The 18,537-nt window shown below is 49.0% G+C and overlaps 1 protein-coding gene and 1 long non-coding RNA gene across 7 annotated transcripts in view; both read right to left on the bottom strand.

Moving 5' to 3' along the window:
• PRRC2B (proline rich coiled-coil 2B) overlaps positions 1-7,539 on the bottom strand; it is a 49,478-nt gene extending 41,939 nt beyond the window's left edge. For all 5 annotated transcript variants that reach the window (XM_062591366.1, XM_062591368.1, XM_062591367.1 and 2 more), the window contains exon 1: positions 7,397-7,539. The gene's annotated coding sequence lies outside the window, so the exon portion shown is untranslated. The remainder of the gene's footprint in view (positions 1-7,396) is intronic.
• A 2,415-nt stretch (positions 7,540-9,954) lies between these two features.
• LOC134148761 (uncharacterized) lies at positions 9,955-18,480 on the bottom strand. Of its 2 annotated transcripts, none has more exons than XR_009960273.1 (3): positions 18,438-18,480; positions 16,584-16,677; positions 9,955-10,095 (listed from the first exon to the last, which is right to left on the bottom strand). It is a non-coding gene; the product is annotated as an uncharacterized LOC134148761 (long non-coding RNA). The 2 variants fall into 2 exon arrangements; XR_009960272.1 differs by lacking the exon at positions 18,438-18,480 and adding an exon at positions 16,857-16,985.
• Between the last annotated feature and the right edge of the window lie 57 nt (positions 18,481-18,537).

The raw sequence follows: 18,537 nt of genomic DNA, 5'->3' as shown, positions 1-18,537 counted from the left end.
AAGGTAAACTGGGCATTTAGGTATCTGAGCAATAACAGCAGCAAGTGGCTGACGGGGATTTGCTAGTGGGTAACGGGGTGCTACCAGTCCTATTTTATAAGCTGGATAATCAAGGCAAAAAAAAAAAAAAAAACACTGCTCAAGCAATATCTCAAGCAGTAACAGAGGTCCCAGAGCTCAGGTTTCTGTCCTCTCCCTTCCCCCCTGACATGTCCTGGGCTTCTCTCTCAGTTCTGAACATAATAGCCACTCAAACCTGCACTGCCAAGACCCTCAAAGAAAACACAGTTCTTGGGTAAAATCACAACAAAGCAAAGTTATAAAGAGGAGTCAAACAGGAGAGAATGCATTGCAGTGGCAATTCTGCCATGTCTGAACTACCTCTTCCAGTCAAAGATACAAAGGATTTCAAATGGAGTCCTCACATTCCTATCACATAGGCTTTTAAAAATCATCACAGTGAGAATAGCCATATAACCCCGGTGAGATGCAGCAAGAGCAAGTTAGGTGAAATACCTATGCTGCCAGCTCCAGCACTCAAATGAAAGTGGCCTCTAAGTGGCTCGGAATAGCTCACCTTGGAGAGCCCTATGCAAACAGGGCAAGGGACCAGCCAAAGGGCTGCAGTCCAGCTACCTGACTGCTGCTAGAGCACATGCGCATATGGATAAAAGACCAAACGTTCTTATACTGAAATCAAAAACTCATCATTCCACAAACCCTTCCACTAGTCCAAAGGTTCGGAACCTATTCCATCTCTCAAGAACAAACAGAGGCTTTACAGCAAACAGCAGAAAGTCAGAGATGTCACATCTCCAAGAGATGAAACTAGAGTAGGCAAGGTAGTCTTTAGGGTTAATTGCCCCCTCCTCCTCCCAAAGCTCCCCCAGGATCTGCAGCTCCTTCCACTCACACACGATCTGCTGTTGAATAAGCAGCACTGTTTTCTCTGCAGTTTCCAGAAGAATCACATTTGGAGGGAGTAATTTCACCTTGTGCCACGAGCCCTGCTCTACCACATCTGGGCTTTGGTTTAACACCTCTCCACGCTCTCAGGCTGCCTGCTGACTTCACAGCCTTGGCTCCCACTCAGGTTACGCACAGAAGGTTATTTTCACAGAGAAGACTAGAGACAAAACCCAGTGCTATTAATCTACAGGCAGTAAAGGCCAATCCCTTCACTGCACATACAAGGGAAAGGTTCCAGTAGAGTCTTGCTGAGCGGATTTCTCAAGTCCTGTTGATATTAACATAAATCTTCCCCCCAAGGAAGTGATGGTATCCCTCTGGCAGGCACCTTTAAAGAAAGATAGGCCAGTATCAATACGCATACTGCGGGGTACAAACTGCCCTGGCAAGAGATGAATAGAGCTTTCTCTATCAGATTTCTTCAATTTCCTATAGCCATCAAGACTGACACAGTAGTTTCAAACTATTAATAAGATTACAAGCAGTTCAGACAAAGCTGCAGTTCACATACCCCACAAATACTGAAGTTTCTGAACAAATATTCCTACAGCTTCCCCAATTTTAACAATACCAGGGCAATCCAGCATTTCATAGCAACCTGTCTTACATGTAGTCTACTCATAGGAGCCATCTGCACTACAAATGAATACTGAGGACGCTAAATGAAGCATTTGATGGGGAAAAAAAACACAGGTACAAAAGAGAAAGAAATGGCAACATGTTATAAACTGTGTGGTTCAATATTCTGGAGGAACGGGAGCTGCTTACTCTCCAGGAAAGCAGGGTTTTTACTATGCACAGGACATTCAGACCATACAGAGCCAGACAAGAAGTGAGAATGTTTCACAAACATCAGTACTGTAGTTTACATAGATGTTTTCAACATCTAACTCTGACAAAGTCTGTAAGTATTACTACTCCTAGTCATAGGAAAATGGCACTACAGAGAATTATGCAGCTCTGCTGAGTGGCAAAATTAGAAACAGACTCCCCATCTCTCACTTCTTGGGACAGGAGCCACCCCCTGAAGCACACTACCTCCCTAATATTTTAGGGCTAAGGGCAATATGAAGTCCTGGTCCAGGGGAATTCTCCAGAAGCAGGTATGTACACCAGGACAGGAAAAACTGTAAACATCTCCTAGATGGATGACCCCACACACCACTTTTACTGCAACAAAATCACAGGCCTCACTGAAGGTAGCATTTTGCTCAGATACAGAACATCAATGCTGTAATAACGTTCAAGTCTCATGAATCCACTAACAAACAACAGACTGTAAAGTTTCAATCACTAGATGGAAGCTTGATTCTCTGATTATTTAAGATAAAAACACACTTTGTACAATTTCAGCCACAAAAAAACCCAACATTTGTTGAGCATGTCCTCACTCCCCTGCCTGCTTCACAGCCCACTGCAAACTCAGAACAAGAGCACTCAAGGCTTTCTGCTGGCTCCCAGCCCACATACAGGTAGGAGCAGCTGGAGAACCTACTCCACAGCAGCACTCTTCCAAAAAAAATCCCTACATTCCCACACACAAGAAGCACATGTGGGAGGCACAGCCCCACTGCAGGCTCTTTAAAAGTATCTCTATTCATTCCTTGAAGCACCATCACGACAACTCCTGTGCAAAACATCTCAGCAGCTACCCAGGAAGAGTTCCTCCACCAAATCTCTTCCAACAGGGTGCTAACTCTGCAAACACTGTAGAGTTTATTCCTAAGTACCACTCATTTGAGATTCCAAGGTTGTTAAGGACGCTCCCGACAGCTAATTAAGGCCCCTGTACATTTGAAGTACTGCAGTGCAACAGAGTAGTTCTCTTGCTAATGGCACCACAAGATTCGGACATGTCCTCACTTTCTTCCCCACCTCCCACTTATGCCTAGCCCACCTCCCTCTTTCACATTTGCACATTTCAGGTATCAGGCCTTTACCTCTTCCTTTTCATTCAAAGCATGATCATTTTCTTCAGTCCTCCACAAATTAATGCCTTTAACATCTGAGATATAGCAGGGCACTCTTGCCCCTTTCAGTTTACCAGAACTTTCCTGATAAATTGAGTGTTCAGAATCACATGCTATTTTGGCTGTAAATACAATGATCCCCCGCAGAACTGCGCATACACCTTTCAAACATCTATACCTCCTCCCATCCTTACAGATCCCAGAGCACAGCTAGTCAAGCAGCTTCACACACAATGTCACAGGTAAATACAAAATAATTCACTGCTACCAGAACAGTCTCCAACCCACTTCAGCTATGATCACACAGTTCCCAAGCAAAAACAACAACAAAAAAAAACAATCCCCCAAGGAAAAAAAAAGACAAAACAAAAATTAGGACTTAAAGCTATCTATGTACCTAACAGCTTTGCTCCAAAAAGAATGCAGCTCACAATCTCCAATTCCTCAGTTATGCTACACAGGAAGCCTGCGCAAAGAGAACATCCTGCATACTAGTGTAAGTTACTAACGGTCCCTCCTAAAAATATATCCAAGCTACATTTCAGCGAGGCATAACATTGTAAGACAGTCTTTTGCTTTAGCACTACTTTTTCCTTCTGTGGGGAAAAAATCCCCATCTCTCTAACCATACAAGGTTGTTTCCACACATACCTGCACAACATCCTTTAGGAGTACCTTTCCAGGAGTACACTACAATGGCTTCCATAACAAAGCCACCTAATTTCAAGAACTGGACAAATAACTGTTCTTTGGGAGGGAAAAGCTGCACTCCCCAGCTTTTACCTGTTTGGTGCCTTCACCTCACTGTGTGACAACACCTGGCAGACTTGCGTTTGTATTTCTTCTGTTCAAAACAACAAACTAGTGACAGGGAGCTGTGAAATTATCAACCTATTAAGAGAATGAGTCAGTGCCACATGAAAAGCAAAATCCATTTATAAGGTATGATTAGCTGAAGAGCAAGGACTGATACTGAGCCAACCTGTTCACTGCCAAGCTGCTGAATAAATGGAGAATCCAGTAAAGAGGAAAAGGGATGAGCATTGGAAGCAGCCCAGTGCATGCAACATCCCTTCCCTTTCCATCCCCATTAATATTACTATCCTGTATTCAAGAAGTTCCTCCTGTTCATACCCCTTCTATTCATAAAACCGCAAGAAAGCACATAATTGCAAGTGGAAATTCTGCTATAACAACATCTCTTTCGAGAGTATTATCGTAAGAGAAAAATAAGACATTTATTATTTTCAGTGCAGCAGCACTTAAGAAAGTTGGCCCAGCTTGCCCTTAAACACTTTCAATTATCCAAGTAAGTACAACAGAGGCCTTGAGCAACTAACACTTCTGAATCCTAAACAGGTAGGCAATTCTCTGATGGATAATCTAATAGGTACTATGCTGTTCATGACAGGTATACTAGAGGCTCAACAGGACATGCCAAAAATACGGTTCTGATTCTCACCAGCTACATTTCACACGGGATGGCCTGCAGGAAGAGGATGCAGTGGAGGAACTGGGAGTTATGCAAAAGCAGCAGCACCACACACAAGATGACTGAAGATTACTTGTCTTAATACCATTGCTCAGCTCAATATCAAGGCACACAGTGTCAGGTACAAAAGTCCAGACTTTAATGCCATCCTCTACTTTTAGAAGGACATTGTTCAAGGAAATTAGCCTCTGAAGTTCGGTTTTACAGAAAGCTTTTTTGTAAGACTTTAATAAAAGTCACTACAAAGTTAAATCATTTTAATAAAACTCTTTATAAACATTATTCGTATTTAATAAGACTAAAGCATTTTTAGCTCCTACATCATCTTTTCAGTTTTTACATAGTCTATTTATTTACTTTTCCTGTTTCAGACAGGTTGGCCAAATTTCATTTTTTGGTCTCATGGGAACAACAAAGACAACAGTTTACCAAAAAATGCATTGTAGAACTTAATGGCAAATAAAAATCCGCCCAATTTAGAAAAATAAGGTAAATTCCTTCATCAAAAAATAAAAATTCCATGCAAAGTATGTGATAGGCACTACATAATGAAGACTTCAGAAATATGTATAAAATGCAGTGCTTTACTATTACTTTTTTAGAAAAAGAAAAGATGCTTGTCCAATTTAGAAATTTATTTTAATACCAGTGAACATATTTCTGTTGAAAATGTCCTAAACTAGGCGACATCTAATCTACTCAAGCAGTGCAGGAAGAAGACCAGTGAAAGTGACTACAAATAAAAAAAGAAATCAAACAACTTACATTCAATGTCCATACCAAATTTAGCACAAAACCAAAATACAGCTAACAGCAGATGTACTTGGACTGTTTGCTGTTCTTTTTTTATTTATGTTAGACAAATCATAAGTATTGCTTGAGATTTCACAAAACAACTAGTACAATTTTTAATCTGACAATTTTAACTGTAAAAAGAAAGTACCAGACCATTTCAAAGAGGTCATCAAGAACAGGTCTTGTTTATCATACCCCCAAAATACAGTCAGTCAACTAAAAAGAAAAACCTCGTAGGCCAACATCCTGAAATAAACACTATCACCTATGAGTCCACAAGGATCTTGGAGATCCCAGATTGGCTCCTAACAGGATAGAGGCCCATTTACAATATTACATTTAAAGTGAAAAACACAGGTAGATGTTTCAATTTCACACAGGAATCATCCTGCAACCACCACTTTCTGTTCTCTCTTCAAATCTCACCCTCAGAAAATGGTTTCAACCCCCCTCACCTTCTTCCAGGTGATTTTATATCACAATCCCTGCTCCTGGAGTACCTGGCTTTTAGGACACTGCTAAACTACCCCAATGCCAACTATACTTAAAACTGCAAAAGGCATGGAAATGGCAGGTCTAAAACTAACATCCTTGCCAGTTTATAGCTGACAAATCCATCCGTCTGGAGCCAATTCTCCAGACTGGGCCCTCCAGGGCAGGGATCAGTTGTCTATACAAAGACCCATTCCTCTGGGTCCCTGCATGCAACTGCAAGAGGAGATCTAAAACAAACCAACTTCCACCACGAACCTTGAGTCCAACCCGGAAGGGGAGGGATGCCTCCCCTTGAAGCAGACTACAGCACATGATGTTGTCTCTGCATCATGCTTATACTTAACACTTGTTCCTAGAAACAGGCAAAATACCGAAGGTCCTCACTGTTTATCATGTATTATTGTTCTGAATACCAGTAATATTTATATATTTGACAGGTTGATATTCAAAAGAAGCAATGGCTACGGCCTCCAGGATTTTGCGTCCCTTCATCACCTTTTCTATGTTAGAGGAAATAAAAGCTTCCCTGATGAAGGCCAGAACTCCAAGCTCATCAAAACCTGGTAGGTCAGCTTTGATTTAGGGGGCGAGGGGGTTGCTTGCAGTCACCTTAAGGAAAACCCTAGAAGTTCAGAACCAGCTCTAGGAGAGAAACTATCTACCACGTCAGACAGATGCACAGGATATGTATCCCAAGACCTGCGTTAGGATCTTCCTAGTTTCCTGCACATCTCCTCCCATCAGTCCCAGGGACGCAAAACTCCTTCCTAAAAAACAAAAAGATCTTTCCCAAGCTACCCGCCGAGACTCAAAATAAAAACAGGGCCCTACATCCCTGTTTCTCCACGCTGGGAGCTGCATTGTAAAAAACAAAACAAAAACAAAACAAAACAAAAACACAAAAAAGAAGGGGAAAAGGGGGAAAAAGGGGGTGGGGGGAGGAAAAAACATCCTCCCCCGTGCACCAAGCCGCATTTCAGCCTTCGGCCTCAGGAACCCTTTTGTAGGCTCCGGCACAACAACAACACAAGCGAGCCTTCTGGACGCCGTCCCCCTTGTTTTGCTGAGGCGCACACGCAGCGCCACAAAAATATCTTTGTGCCACACGCGAAGGCCGAGGAGGAAAAACAACGCGGCTCTGCGGCGGGCTGCGGGCAGCAGCGCCCCCGGGGGGCCCCCGGCCCGGCGGCTGCACCCCGCTCCGCTCCCTCCCGCGGCACTGCCAGCCCCGCGGGCCCCCACTGGGGCCGGGAAGGGGCGGGGGGGGGGGGGGGCAGCAGGCCCCACATCTGCCCCCATCCCCGCGGAGGGGGGTGGGGGGGAGGCGACACAGCGAATGCGGGCGGTTAAAACAGCGCTAAACAGCGGGCCGCCGCCCCCCCCTCCCCCCGCTCGGCCGCCCCCATCGCCGGGCCCCGCGCCCCCGGCCCGCGGACCCGCCTCGCCGTGGGGCCGCCGCCGCCGCCGCCTCCCCCCACCCTCCCCACGGCAGCGCGCGGGGTGCCGCAGCCGCTGGCTCCGGCTCCATTTTAGAGCTGCCTCGTCCCACCTTCCCCCTCCCTCCCCTTCCCCCCCCCCCCGGTCTCTCCCCTCACCCCCACCACACACACACCGGGCCCCACTCAACCGCCCCAAATATCCGCCGCGGCGGCGGCCGCCGCCCCCCAATACCCACCTGTGGTGGTGGCGGGGAGCCCGGGGTGCCTGCGGAGCCGGCTGCCGGGGGGCGATGGGCGCGGGGCGCGGCGGATGGCGGCGGATTGCGCGGCGGCGGCGCGATGCGGGGCGATACGGCTTCTCGCTGCCGCTCCCTCCTCCTCCTCCTCCGCCGCCGCCGCCTCCGCGTCCCGCCCCGGCCTGTCAATCCCCGCGCGCGAGGCCGCCGCGCCGCCGCCCGCACCACAGCGCCGCCTGCAGGGCGCCGCGGGCGCCGGCCTAAGATGGAGGCGGGGGGAGGGAGGAGGCAGAGCCGCGCGGGCGGGGAAGGCGGGGAGCGAGCAGCGCCGCGGCCCTCAGGGCCTCCAGGGGGGATGTTCCCCCTGCCCAGCCGACCAGGCGGCGGGAGCCGGCTTCGATGGGCGGCCGCAAACCCCCGGAAATACTATTTAATTTGTCCTGTCGTTAATGACGATGGAAATGAATGCGGTAGAGCAAGGGAGCTGCTCCCGCCCTGCCAAACTCTGCCTGCCCCATAGGGTACGAGTAGCCTCACGAGGCAAAACATGGTTCCTCCTTGGCTGAGGGGAGCTTCAGGTCAACGTGATTTGAACAGTGTTTCTTATCCTTGCGAATGTTTTGGGTCATTTTGTTCTGTTTTGGAAGCCATCAGAGGAGTTCTTTTGCCAAGGGGGTCTGATAAAGCTTGGGAGGGATCGTCTCTTCGCACGTAAGAGCAAGCCATTTCTCCTTTAGTTGTCCTTCCCGGTTTTTGGGGTGTCTACTGGTGTGATATGCTGCTACATGAGGCATTTTGTGATGACAGGCCAGGTTATGTACGTGTGTATGTGTTTACTTCTAGGGGGATCCAGCAATTTTTGAAAATGACAAACAGGCCCTTTTCGTGTGCCTCTAGTTGCACACCAAAAAAAAGAAAAGTCTCTAAAAATCCTGAGTAAGCCCAGATCTACCTAAATTTTTCAGGATCTCAACAGAGATCAGATGATACCCCCGCTTTGCCTGAAAGGTGGCAGAGAAGTTTCCATATTTTGCCTATTTTAAGCAATCTTGCAGGGGGCACCATAGTCACAAACAGGCCTCAGAAAATCACGAGAAATACTGGTGCATCCAAGTAAGCATATATTATACCCATCCATCCGTCCATATATATATTTATGAGTCCCTTGCTGTAGGGCTATGACAAGTACTAAAGCAGTTCAGACAGGGGCCTGTGAATATGAGGTAGGCTGGGAGATACATTGCCAGCCTCTCAAGCTCACCTTGTTAGGGCTGCGTGGACTATACGACCCCACAGGGTACACAAGTAGTTTTTCACCTGGTGTAAAATGGGAAAAGGACTTTGACAGGGCACAGGGGATGGGAACAAGCAGAGCAGCTGCCCTCTTGCAGGTTCATTCCTTAGCTTATTCATGGGTTGCTAATGCTGCGATGTCACCCTGCATGTCCTTCTCTACCAAGGAAAGGTGGTATTAGAGAGCTTTTGTAGTACAACATTTTCCCAGCGTAGGCAATGCTTCAGGAGGAATACCCTCCACCCCTCCCCAGGCTTATAGGAACAGTGCAAGGCCTGGCACCTGGCTTACTGCTGATGAAGTCACTAAGACCAGTGCAGAGGGAAGAAATGCATGAACAGCTTTCTAGACCGTATGTGACGTTCTTACAGTTGATCTGCAAGGCTATCAAAGTTGCCAGGCACTGAGCTACCAAGAGATGCACCAGCACTGCTGAAAACTGTCATCTGGCTATCAGATCCGTCCTTTCCTGGATATCAAAGTATTTCACTCTACTCTTGCCCCTCTCAAGTCTTGTCTCATCTTCCCTGCAGTGAATTTCTTCTCAGATATGGCACACAATGCCATCTGCTCCTCTTCTCACAGCCACTCACATAGAAGAGGCCACCCTCCTTCCTGATGTTAGCAAACTCCCACTCCCACTGACCCACTCAGAGAAGCAAGGTATTAGTCTGGTGCATTTGGTTTTCTTTCTCCATCGGTCTCCCTATCAGGCCAGATATATATGCTTGTGCACACACTCATAGATAATATAACTTGCTTCCTGCCCACCCAAACCTCAGTGTCCTCCATGAGAGAAGCTACAAGCTAGCCAAATTTCCAAAGGTGATGTCTGATTTTTCACACTCAGCCACCCTGCTGTGCAGAACCTTGTAGTATTACAGCTCATGTCAGCTAGTGAGCAGAGAGAGGAGAGTGCCCCATCTTGCACTATGTGCTATTGATGCCCAACAGCAACATGCAGCCAAAGGCATTACTGTTGCCCCTCACAAAATCAGGCACTGTGGGATCACCTCACTTTCATACACTCATGCAGCCATCAACAACCCCAGCCATCAGCAGGTGACTCACACAGGCTTGTCCAGGTTGGCTTTATGCACACCTGCTGCTGGAATGAGCAGGTCTCCGAAGGTCTGTTGTGCATCTCCAAGGCAACAATCCAAGGCCAAAGGAGTAGATGTGCTAATTAAAGATGAAGACAATACAGCCTGGTGTGGAGATCAGGAAGCCAAAATAAACAAATGAAAGAAAATTGTACATTCATTATCAGATGAGTATGTCACAGCTGCCACACTCACAGCTTTTCCACTTGTGCCTAGCAGTGTGCTGGAGTCAACTCCATGGAGCTTTGTAGAGTGTCATGGCCTAGGGGCACATCTTTTCTCTGTGCAGAACTGCCCATAATCTGAAAGATGAAAAGACATCGTCAGTCCTCACCAACAGATGGAAGAGGGTGGCTCCATTGCGTCCCTGGTCCATGAAGATACCACCAGACCTTGGCATAAGGTGATGAATTCTTATGTTGCTCTTCCAAAGACCTGCCTCACCTTTTATCGGCTTGTGTATGAATCGGGACAACTACTGTAAGACCAGAGCCACTGAGATTAGACCCGCAACAGATGGGGGGGGGGGCAATGAAGACAGCAAGAAGAGATTTTGGCAGAGTCTGAAGAACAAGTTTCATGTGGATGAAGTTTAATGCACAACTCTATGCAGGACCCATTCTGGAAGGACTCCTACCCTGACCTATTCCAAAAAGCTGAGCAAAGTAACCCATGGACAAAATAGTCAAACTCAGAACCTCCTACTTCATCTTTCCAGGACTAATTACAGGTGAATGCAGGAATCCTGTTGTGTGCTTTGTCCTTCTTCTAATGAAGACTCCTGACAAATGGAAAATAACCATTCCAGAGGGCTATCAGCCCTTATATAGAATTTATATCTGCAGAAATGTCTCGTGGTTTAAAACTTCCTAGAAATAATAGAATTACTATTATATTCTACAGCTTTCTCAAACATCTGCTCTGTATCTATAAATCTCTGACCATGGCTTGTATCATGCAGAGTGATTTACAGCAGAGCAAACTGAAGGCTAAATGCTGTTGTGCCATTTTGTTAACACTTTGCTCAGCTGCTGCATGCAGCATAAGACAAGGCCTTGCTGCCCTGGTGTTCGTTCACACAACTCCACAATCCATTATGAAAAAGCAAAGCTATCCTGTTCTCTTCCCCATCCAGAAGCCATTTAGCACATGCAAAGTATGCATTTACCTTACTGGATCAGGCCATGGTCCTTCTAGCTGAGACAACAGCCGACATTAGCTGCTGCAGAAGAAGCAGGCAGTAGACTGTTGTAGCGTAACCCATCCGTGGGAGAATGTTCTTATTAATCCCAGGAGATAGAAGCTGGTTTAGGCCCTGATGCATGAAAATCCATTTCAAATTCAGTTGTGTCTAAATCAGGAAGTGTCTCATGTCTGCACTGACTTCATTAGCTCATCTGAGATGGTTACAGGGAAATTCAAGCCTGCGACTAAGTGAATAGGGCCTTAGGACCCAAAAGCCAGTCAGTAAGAACATGAGAGAATTTAGCTGTCATATATGTGATGTGGGAGAGAAGACATGAGTAGCTCTGGCAGTTCTCTGTAATCCCATTTATGATGCTGTGTTACCCAAATATAAGGAAATGCTTTTAAAGACAGGTCTCAAACAGAACAAAGGGGGAGTAGGTCTCCATCATAAAAGACTTGTTCTTCACTTCTCATTTGAGACCTAATATCAGTAGAGCTGTTTCCATAAAATTGTTTTTAAAGAGAATAAAGAGGAACAGGGAAGCTGGAGCATCTCGCCTCCCTAAGCTGAGACGGGGTATGAAATTCTGAGAATAGGAAAAGAGCAGGAAAACCTAGGAGTTTTGGCCAGCATCCCATACTGCAAAGCGAAGACTGCAATCCTGCTCTCATTTACATTAGCTGATGGCATGGGCCCCTCTGTACATCTGATTTAACATCTGTGGTCTTGCAATGCAATTACAGCAGCTCTGCTTTCAGACTCAGTTTGTAGAGTTTCTTGGGGCTTTATCCCAGCATTTTTTGTATGGATAGCTGACCGGTTCCCAGGGTACTGGGATCTCTGCGTGCTTTATCTCTGTGTGCTACGTCATGAAGAGGGATGTATTCAGAGCTAACAAAATGGGCTTCTGCAGAGTCCCTCTTACTACTGCTTGCTTTAAAGTGGGAACTGATGAGAAGAAAAAAGTGAAATAAAGGCTGTAAGTCCTGATCACAGAAAGAACAAGCAAAGACATGCATATCAACAAGCTACTGCTAGTAATAGGCCGCAGGATACAAATGGAAAGTGTTTTAAACTGCAATGTTATTGCCTCTTAATGTCTTCTAGTGGGACATCATATTTAGCATTTTAACTTGCATTTAGCATCTCAACATTGCATTAGTCACTGCACAAACACTGAGGGAACAGCAGGAGATCAGACAAATTTATTTTCTTTTTGATGGGGTAGAGAGTTGATAACTGTCAAGTACTATTTTTACTGGCACTGATTGAGAAGTTTTTCGGAGCAGTGTTTCTATCATGAGAAAATGTCATATTTGCCAAAATAACATTTCTGTGGAAATTCATAAATTCTGTCAAAAATGCTTCTCAAGTTTAAGATGGAGCAACTGTCTAAAACAAGTCCACAGGACAGTCCATGGCCTAGCCCTGGTGCACTCTCCCAGAACATGGGAGATGTCTATCCAAGCCTTTGTTTCGAATCTGTCCATCTCCGACGCTGAGATGGCTGAGGCATTATATGTACAAATATTTACTCTACAGCATAGTGGGAAGAAAATGCCCTTGAGCCTTAGTTAAGACAAACCACAGCCTTGACCAAGATTCTACCTGAACAGCTCTAACCTTTTGGCAACTTTGTTCTTATTGGTGTTTCTGGAAACAAAAATCCCTAAAGCTCAAGTTCTCATTGTGCATCAAAAGACAAATGTCAGAACCTCAGAGAACAGCATCCTTCTTTCCCAGCCTGCTCCATCCTGTAAATAGCCACAGCAGGGAAATCCCCTGCTCGTGCACAACGGGTCCTTTCCATACGCGGAGAGAAACAATCCTCTTGGTTACCCAAGTCTTCTTGGCCCTTGAGTATCTCTAGCTCTTTCTTTCCTGGCTAGACCTCTGCTGAAGGATGTGGTCTGAGTGCCCCATGCGAGGCACACACTGCGTTGCTCCTACATGCTGTGCAGCCAGGCTGTCAGCTTCGTTCTTACTCTCACAAAGGTGGGTGGCTGCTCTCTCGAGATCCCCTCCCTTAGGATGCCTGGAGTAGGTCCAGCCATCTCCACTTCTGGAGATCCTTCATCTCTCCCCAGCTTCCATTCTCACCGTTGACCAAATCTCACTGCTGGGGCAGGATGGACCCACTGCCTCCGGTTCCTTGTCACATGGGTGGGGGGAGATAGCGTGCACCCAGCCACAGTCTTATTTGTGGTTTGTTTCTTTTTTTCCTAGTTATCCTGAGCAAGAGCAGACTGAAGTAGTTGTAGCTCCTCTTGGTTGCTGATCAGGTAGAAGTTGTTCCTTTTCTCTGCCCTGCTCTGGCCTATGGGAATCACAGGCTCTGTGTAAAATCAAGATGCCAATGAACCATTTCTGCTTGCCAGACTATTGTTTGTCCTTTTAAAGTCTGCAGACCTACACCATTCTCAGTCAGTGAATGCCAACTGCCTAAAGGACAAAACAAAATGACTATTTAAGGCACTAAAAATGAAATCATTTAAAACAGGGCTGATTAAAGGAGGAAACTATCTTTCCAATGAAAAGTGGATTGGTTTCAGCTGGCTTTAGTGTAAAGCTTTGCCTACAATGAGAACTAAATGCCAGTTGCTTGATACTGCAAGTATTTTGGAGACACTTCATCAGCCATGACTTCAGTATTTTTCTGTGTGTAACTCTGCAAAGCAAGACCACTCCTGCTGCTGCTCCTGGTTTGGTGCTTTTTCCTTTGTCTGTAATCTTCAGAAGCTAGCAAGGCTGTTCTTAGCACAGCTTTTAAAGCCCAAACTCCTTTTCATTACATCTATGCTGAAACCTTCACACAGCCTTGACTAGCTAAACTGTAAGAGGTTCAAGAAAAAATCAAGAAGCACCATGCATCTTTCTTATAACAAGGCAGTTAATATTCTTCAAAAGACTCCACAGATATTGTTGATGACATGCTAAGTTTTCAACACACACAGAAAAGAGAGAAAACAGGGAGATGAAGCTGCAAATACTAAGAAGCTTTGACAGACAAGGACCTGTTCATTACAGCACTTGCTCCCAGAACACACTGCAAAACACTGCTAGGAAGGTGTCTGCTTTTGTAGTTAGCACCTTTGTTTACCCTCTGTCAAATCTTTTCAAAGAGGTTAGGAAAAAAAAATCAAGACAAGAATGAGAATCCAGTTATTTGATGTAGTGTCCTAGGAAGCCTGTCTCAAAACCACAAGGAATGTTTCTGAGAAAGGTAGCACATGACTGTGTCAGAGGAACCTGACTGACTTTTGTGGCAATTCATAAAGAGTCACCGGACTACACAATATATCAGTCTTTTATTTGGCTCTAAATAGAGGATCAGCAACTGTCCCAAACAGCCCTAGAGATGAAACTCTGCAGAGTTGATGTGGATATTTTAGAAACAATAGCTAATGTCTTTTCAAAATGACATTTAATTTACTTTAGTCCATTCAGTTATGAAAAATTACGAAGTGCTTTGGGGAGAAATTCAACCAAATATTTCAAACTGGAGTTAGTCACAAGGTCTGGACCGACAAAGAGGGAGAAACCTCCAAAAAAATGAAAACAAGGACAGATGAATCCGTATTTCTCCCAAATTTGTCGAAGAAGTTTTAAGATACTTCAGAGTAATTGATTTTGCAATGTTTACTATTCAATCAAGGTTTAAATAAATACTAATTTTGTTTCCTACCTTGGAACCCTCAGAGTGACCACAGATGTGGCGAGAATGCAAGTTCACGGATGTGTTTGTGCTCACAGTTCCAACTTTCAATCACAACCATCTGATTCCTCAGCTCCATGTGTTGCAAGACCGCTGTTGTTTTACCGCTCAAAAATATCCCGCTTCACCCTGCCAAAGTGAACTATCAGCTGCTTCCAAATGTGATGACGTTGATGAGAATAAGTGATTTTGGTAGAACTGGATCCCCTGCTGTGAGCCAGGAGACTTTCGCTGTCCCTGATAAGCATGGCTTTGATTTGCAATGGGATGATCATAGGTGGCCAGTAAGTGAATCCTGCACACATGCAGACTGATCTGGTACCTTGTCATGAACAGAGGCTGCAGGGTTCACTTCAAGGGCCCCTAAGCAAAGGTCGTTATTTGGAACTTCTCCAGAGTTGTAACATTCCCTCATGCATGGAGGATTTATGAAATAATGCTATGCTTTAGTGAGTAGTTTGTCTCATGACTAGATTTGTCCCCTCCGTCTCACGAGTTTGCACAGAGTCCCTTTTGACTTCACTGTCTCCTTTAATTATTAACACAATTCCTAAATATTTTAGTGGGAGCTAGATGTCTATGCCCAGGAAGACACAGTCTCAGCCCAGAAGACCCAGCCACCAAAGACCCTTAGTTCCCAGTGCCCTTCTGAGCAGTCTCTTGGGAATAGCTGCAAGGAGTAACTCAGCGTGGGGCATAAAGCGGCACAGCGCGTAACGTGCCGTGGGGCATAGCTCAGCACAGGGCATCAGCTTAACCGCGGCGCGTAACGCAGCGCCGGGCGTAAGGCAGAACGGGGCATTAACTTCCCGTGGGACGCGGCATGGGGCATAAATCGGCTGAGAGCTTTAACGCGGCCCGGGGCATGACCGGCACGACCGGGGCGCAGCTCGCCGGGGAGCGCGGCGCGGCGCGGGGCGCAGCGGGGCGCAGCTCGGAGCGGGGCGCGGCGCTTTCTGCAGGAGGTGCCGAGCTGTGCAGACCCCCGCCCTGAGCGTGCCCGCTCTCCTGCGCCTGCAGCCGCCGAAGGGCGAGCAGCGGGCGGCGGCGGCCTCCCCGCCGCGTCCCCGCTAGAGGGAGCGGCAGCCCCGGGCTGGCGTCGCGGCCGCCCCGCCGGGGCCGCCCCGCCGCGGGGAGGGACGGCGCGGCCGGCCGAAGCGGCGGGGGGCCGGGGAGGCGGGAGGGGAGCCGGGGGGGGGGGGGGAAGGGGGGGGCGTGGTGCTGGGCCCGCCCCTGCCCCAGCTCCTGTCCCCTGCCCCAGCCCTTGTCCCTTGCCCCAGCTCCTGCCCCATCAGAGACAGGGACCAGCTGTGCGAGGCTCGGCAGGAGAGCAAAGAACAGCCAAGGAGGGGGGAGAAAGGGGAGACTGGGATGGGATAAGGATGGAGCCGTTCTCTGCTGCCCCGGGGGCTCAGCAAAGAGCCCCAAATCTGCCACTGAGCTGGGGGTGGGGGGGCCGGAAGGGACATGGCCTTCGTGGGGGGCGGCGGGAGGGTTGGAGGAGTCTGGGACGCTCCTCCTGGCACCGGATGGTGGACAAGGATGGCCCCGTCGGGCAGGAGCGAGAGCACGCACCTCGGCTCCTCCGCAGGGGCTGTGCGGGTTGGGTTGCCAGCCCAAGCGGCTGCAGCGCACACTGGCACAACTGGGGGCTGCGAGCAGAGGAGAAGGAACCGGAGCGGGAGGGAAGACACAGAAAAGGGGAAGGCGTTGGTGCTGCAGCGAGAGCTGCCCTGGGGCTGGAGGACAACCCCCCCCCCCCCCCCCCCCCGTCGCTGTTACAACCAGCCCGGGGAGTGCTGCCAGATCTGGCTAACAAGAGCGCCGGGCCCTGCTAAACAGTTTTGCTAAATGTCCCACTTCCCCCATCCAGATCTCACACATACCAGGACAAGATGGTGGCATCTCCAGGGGCTCTACAGCTCCTCCACTTGGCCTTGGCGGTCCTGCAAGATGTGTGGGCCAACATGAAGGCTCGGACTGGAGAAGATCAGCAGAGATGGGGAAACTTGGTGGCTGGAAGACTCTGTCCCATCCAAACGGAGGTTGGGCCTCAGTGTGTCGCAAGCCCAGGATCAGCCCCAGGAAGGTGGAGAAAGATGGCAGGATGGGACCAGGGACACCCCTCAGCCCCGTGGGTCTCTGATAGCCCAACTCACCATGCTGGTGGCCTGGCCCAGGGCTGGCCTTAGGTGTAAGAGAAGAGAGGACCTGGGGCAGGGGTAAGATGCAGCTAACTTCAGCAGCACGAGGAGCCTCCTCTGCGCTGGCAGGAGGCAGGCTGGGCCCTGGGGCCTGTCTGGTCCCACCACGAGCCTCCCACCGGCCTCGCATGCGGGGGCCGACGGGATGGAGCTCCTGCCCTTGCCTGGCGCGTGCGTCTCGCCCTGGAGGAGAGAAGGGAGAGGCCGGGCTGGCGGGCGCTGCGGCGGGACGACAGCCAGGGGGTTATTAATAACCTGCTGAGTCAGGGGGGGCTCTTGGGTTTCAGGATCACAAGACGCAGACGCCGCGTGGCCTGTATGGATCCCCGTCCCGTCCCCCCACCCCGGCTTCTGCTTTTCACATTGACGGGGACAACTGCGAAGCTGGGAGGGGGCTGCGGCGGGAGCCGGGTGCCTTCGAGCATAAGCAAACTGCATCATGGGGACACGAATGAGTCTCGCGGGCTTTGCTGTCAGGGCTGCTCCCCTGCAGGACCCCCTCCACAGCCCCAAACGAGCCGTTGTGGGGGGTCACGCGTCCTCAGAGATGCAAAGAAAATTTGGAGGATCTTGCAGAAAAGCATACTCCAGTGTTTAATTGCAAGAGTTTTTGCAAGGGGTAGAAGACTGCAGGCTGCTAGCTCTAGCTGCCAGGAGACAGGTTCAGCCCTCCCGGAAAGCAGGTGGTCCCGCCCCGACGGCCACGGGGTCGCCCACGTTTCCCTCCAAGCTTGGCGCTAACGCTCGGGCAGGCCGCACTCTGCTCTGCGATGGCGATTCCCTGTGCACGGCTATGGAAAAGTAGTCGGCGAGGTGGAACAGATGATTAACTCTGAGATCCAGCAGCCCGTGGCAATGGCGTGCACTGCCCAGGCACTGCTTCTCTAGCAGCTACTGAGCAAGAGTGGCTGAAGAAATAAGAGCCACGCGAGGCGGAGGCCGTGTCCGGCCCTCAGCCGTGCTTTGGGGGCCAGGATGCGCGGGGACCCTGCTGCGCTGAGGTCCCCAGCAGCCACACATGGCTGAGCATCCCGTGCTCCCTGGTCTGGGTGGTGATGGGGGTCCAGGCGGTCACACCTGGAGCTCTTTAGGGCTGCGTAACCCACCAGCCTGGGGGTTTCCATCCTGCTGTGCTCCCCTTCCCTCCCCGCCCCAGCTCCCCAGTGCTGCAGAGAGGGAGGATTCCCGTGCGGCGGCAGCACGCTCCCCTCCAGGCTGGCACCCAGCGCCGCCATCTATTTTTCCACTCAGGACAGGACCAAAATAAATCCGTCTCGCCGCTCTGCAGCAGCTGCTACGGACATAGCCGTGGCCAGGCGGGTTTCCCTGGCCCCTCTGCTGTCGCAGCGCTCAGATCTTGGCGCCTGCAATTGCTCTTGCTATACCTGCCGCTCGCTGCGGCGGGAATAAGCGAAGAGCTGAAGCTCTGCTTGACTCCCGTGTCCCCCGAGAGCTCTCATTTCATTGCATCAGGCTGTCTGAGCAGCAGAGCCCCGTTCGTTTTAATTAGCCCGATAGCTCTCAAATCCTATTTACCTGCATGGATGCGTTAGCATCGCACCGCTTCCCGCATCTGAGTGCAGACGAAAGGGCGAGCGAGGAGTGAGGAGTGTGCAGCGCTCTGGCACGTAGGCTG

The sequence above is a fragment of the Rhea pennata genome, chromosome 18 (assembly GCF_028389875.1).
Source record: "Rhea pennata isolate bPtePen1 chromosome 18, bPtePen1.pri, whole genome shotgun sequence".
In the NCBI taxonomy this organism is placed as follows: domain Eukaryota; kingdom Metazoa; phylum Chordata; class Aves; order Rheiformes; family Rheidae; genus Rhea; species Rhea pennata.
The sequence above is the reverse complement of the archived record's forward strand: the minus strand, read 5'-3'. Positions and strand labels throughout refer to the sequence as shown.